General features: G+C 40.5%; 1 protein-coding gene across 1 annotated transcript in view; it reads right to left on the bottom strand.

Annotated features, from left to right (window-relative positions):
• MAP2K5 (mitogen-activated protein kinase kinase 5) overlaps positions 1-4594 on the bottom strand; it is a gene marked incomplete at its 5' end in the record, with an annotated part of 65742 nt that overhangs the window by 44050 nt on the left and 17098 nt on the right. The gene's annotated exons all lie outside the window — the stretch shown is intronic.

Consider the following 4594-nt stretch of genomic DNA (forward strand, 5'->3'; position numbering starts at 1 on the left):
TGAAGCAAACCAATGGCAAGTCTACAGCCAGCGCTTTCCTGGGCTATAAAATCTCTGTTATCCACTTACGTTTTCTTTGCAGTGGGATTTAAGATTGTCTCTTCCTTGAGACGAGCGATATGTCATCGTTTTGTTGAACTAACAGACCTGACAGTCTCGTCTCTCCAAGGTAGAGACACCAGTGCTGTCGGCTCGCCTGGCTGCTAAGATGAAGGTGAAAAAGCCGGAGATTAAAATAAAAAGGGGGAAAAATCTAACTAGAACTAAATTCTTTACTAATTCATTCCCATTATTGTGCTGCAAAAATAATGTCTTAAATTAAAAAAAAAGAGTCTTAAAGTCTTTATATTCAAAAAGAGCCTTCAATTAGGGGCTCCGACTTTGACTACATTTTGAAATAACTGATTCGAGTCCCTGGATTATCTATTTTAACAAATATCATCTGCCGTATTCATCATTTCTCCTGGCTTTTTGATCTTTTTTTCTACTTATCATGTTCTTTATTTGAAACAGATTTTTAACAGATAATCTTGATCGTTATAACAATATCTTGCCTGCAATTCATTCAAATAATTCTTAAAAACAGCTTAAAAAGCCGTTTGGAATAACATCAAGCTCTCCATCAATCAAATGAAAAAATTCCGCTGGCGGTTGTATAAACATCAGATCAACTCTGATGTCTTCAAGGATTTCAGAGTGAACCATAAAAAACTCCATTAACTTCTGACAAAGAATGCAAATTAATCACAACATGGGGTGAAATGAAATTAAAGGCTCTTTTCTAATCAATGACAAGGCAGGATGAAATATTCACTCGTCTCTGCGTTCAGGCTGCCGGGACGCCGGCGCTTTCCCCGGCGCAGCCCCGACGCAAGGTGTGAGCGCAGGGCTTCACCCAGGGTGGCTGCTTAGCCCTCCCCATCCCTACAGCGACGCGCTCGCCGCTCGCCCGCCTTTGCCGAGCGCACTAATCATCTGAATCTCAGGTGCATCCCATTTGTTATTTGCACTCGCCCGGTGCCAGCGCGAGGAGCCTGGCGTAGACAGATGCACCGGGAACCTTAAATGACAGTTTTGGCCTCCGGAAGTGCGATCGCTACAGCAAAATCTAGTACAGCCTCCAGGTGAAATGTCTGGAGCTCCATATGGAGCAGGGAAAATTAACAACAAGATGAAAATCGCTGTAGCAGCGGGGAGTCTGCGTTTGAAAAAAAAAAAAAGAAAAAAACAAAAAAAAATTTAAAGATGAGGAAAGAGAAGTAATAAATTAATGGGGTGTGAAAACATTCAAAGCTTTACAATACCAGGGGCAGTATTTGCTCAGATTTAGGGGGGAGCGGTGGGGTGGGGGGTGTGCAATGGGGGGACGGAATTTTTTTGGTGGAGATTTTTTTTTTTTCTTTTTAAACTTCAGGTCATTTTCCTGTAATCTATTAAACCAGGCCTGAAACTGCAGCCAAAGGAAGGAAAACATCGCTCTGAAGGCAGAAGTATCTTAAATACAGTCGTAACCCGCACTTGCCTGTCGCTGATTAAACCCTCGGCGGCCGAGTGCTGCCGACGTCTTTGGAAAATTTCCCTAATGGATGCAGCGTCCTTTTAACATCCTGCTTTGTATAAAGTTTGACTACAAGCCGAGAATATTTAGTGGGCAATTCTTTTCATTTCTCCTAAATTGCATTATCATTAAACAAGTCATTGCCCCCATCGTGTTTTTAGACAATATACTGAATTTGAATCGACGTGATTAACTGTACATCTCGCGGTTCGTTCAGCCGCTGCACATCTTTGGGGTGCCAGCCTCAGATTTAATTAAACGTTCTGTGAGGTGCCATGGCCTTGGGGGGGTGTATGGCTTTTTTTATATAGTTCTTCCTGGACGTAAAATCGAAATCGCATACATTAAGATTAAACTTTGAAAACAGATTTCAAACTTATTTTCCCTATGTGCCTTCTTCGGATATTAAAAAGCTGGACGGACTATGGACTAGCAGCTGGGTTTGGCGAAAGGTTTCCTTTCCTTTTGCAATGATTACATAGGAAAGAACTTTGTTAAAGAGAATTTTTTGTGTCATGCACCATTCCTGTGGAGTTACACAAACACATCAGGGGATGAATGTACCCCTAGCTGCTTACGATGGTGTCTCCAGAAAATCCTACGAGCGTCACACCCTGCTGCTTCCAACAGGAGTTTTACATCACAGCACGCTGCAATCCCATGCCAGGAAAACCAACCAGATGACAACGGAACCCATCACAGCATTAGGAATCTACCACAGTTTCAGGCGTAGCATTTCCCGTGCAAAGTTTTCAGAGTGGAAAAGTCTCCTCTGATCACTCCTGTTGGTTACTCCCTTGTTCAGATTATAGTTTGCTACGTGTCAAGAGAAAAAAAAAACTAAAGTACCTCTAAACACACCCATACGCAACTTTACTTGCATGAGCAGTTGCTTGATTTCAAGATGAGACTTAATTACGAACATCAGATTAAATAATGATAGTGTGACAAGTAAGTGTGAGCAAAATCAATACTTATAAAAATTGTGGAAGATGAGAAATGGTCAGTTCTATCACTCAAATATTCTACTACAGGTCAGAAAAAACAAATCATCCTTTAGTCCTGCTGGTGTATCGCTGAGCTTCCACACTGCAACGATCCCCCTATGCACCTTATTCATTTAAATTGAATTTACACACACCATTTGTCTGTGTCTTAAAAATAGAGAAAAAGAAAAAAGATAGCGAAAAAGGAAAAAAGATAGCGAAAAAGGAAAAAAGATAGCGAAAAAGGAAAAAAGATAGCGAAAAAGGATGAAAAAAAGATTTTTTTTCAGCTTCGGCTGGAGACAGTCATTCATTTGCAGGAAATTTCAGGTGTTCTCACTGGCTTCCCGTTTTCGGAAAGAAGTAACTTCCAGCTACGCAGGGACCAGCACTGCGAGCACACATATGATTAGCTCCACTCACGTGGACAAGCCACTGAAGTGAGGAGGATTTACTCAAGTGAGTGACGGCAGAATCAGGCCCTTACGTAGGGAGATAAATGGATACTCAGACATTAAACACCTCCCCCCACCATCATCCCCCTAATCAGCGGGTTTCTCAGGGTTCCTGTGAGCAGCTACGTAGGCACCCGTCGAAAATACACATTCTTCATAAAAAAATCTTTACGAGAAGCTTGGAAAGCTTAATAGCTATGTTTTAAAGTTTCACCTCTTCAACTGTTTTACATTAAAAAATATATACAATTTCATGGACTACTGGCTTGCCAAATATTCTTTCACAAACCCGATCCGCTTTTTTAATTGGAATAGCGGAAAAGCATCTTAAACCAGCAATCATCTTTTGCTTCCAATTCAGAAAACAAATTTTTGTCCGGAATCATACATCACGCACGCACTCTGACTTCCCTCCCCAAGCCCCTCCACGACTGCGGACAGCAGGTTATCCTGAACCACATCCCACAGCACTTGGATTTACTGCTAGAACACAATGAATATCGAGACACTCCACGAGCACAAGTGGAGGACAATGTATGGAGGACACTTCAACACAAGAGCTCCTTTTTCCGTCCTCTCTTCAAAGGAGAGGGGATGTTTTAAAATATGGATAAAATATGCAAAGTATGTTCTGCTACAGCCCTCTTGGCCAGAAAACATTTTGCACAGGAGATGAGAAAGTGGGAAATCAGTCTATTTCCACACACGCAAAACCTTTGCAAGTCCATAAAAGTGTCAGGAGAATTTGCTTAAAACAGCTTATAAAAACGGGAGAGAATGAGTCCCAGCCTATTATTCAATAACCATGTTTGTGAGGCATCTGCATAATCTAACCATGCATAAATTAGTATGTGTATTACAACAGTTATTTGCATAATAATAGCAAGTTAATAGATGCTTAAAGAGCACAGACCAACACCACCTTTAAATCAGACATGCCTCCAGGCACTCTGATCTGTACAGACCAAGATGCAGAAAACGCTGTTCATAAAACATGCGAAAACATAAAAAACCACATTCAAATAATTCATTTTAGTCCCTGGACACTTCACTTTTTCCCCTCTCCCAGGAAAGAATAATTTGAGCAACTGCAGAATAGTTTGTTACTATGAATTCTAACATCCATCTTGCAATTGGAATTTAAAGTCATCGTCAAACCTATTTCTAGATTTTGGTCAGAGCCTCGTGGTTTTTCAAGCATACAGACACAGTATAATATCACATGGCAACGCAGGGCTCGGTATTGCTTAACCGTTGCTGCGGAAGATGGAAACAGTTTTACCACCAACTTCAGTGAAACTGAGTTAGGTCAGTATGGAAATAAAATCCTAGTATTAGGTCCTCTTAAAAGGGAGAATGCAGAGCTCTCTTCAGTATTCCATTCTCATAATGTTTTTGATTTGAGAACATTTTAGACCATTGTACCACTATTCAAAATTGGAATTAAAAATTAAAATATAAAAAAGGAGTTGATGCACCTCCCTGCTTCCAAAGCATATTGGATTATTCTTTAATCTCACAATAAAACAATCAGTAAAATCACCATAAATTTCATTGTCTCCAGAGTAAGAAAATCTAGAGTTTGGAGAAGGAAA

Source organism: Buceros rhinoceros, unplaced genomic scaffold (assembly GCF_000710305.1).
Source record: "Buceros rhinoceros silvestris isolate BGI_N320 unplaced genomic scaffold, ASM71030v1 scaffold29229, whole genome shotgun sequence".
Lineage (NCBI taxonomy): Eukaryota > Metazoa > Chordata > Aves > Bucerotiformes > Bucerotidae > Buceros > Buceros rhinoceros.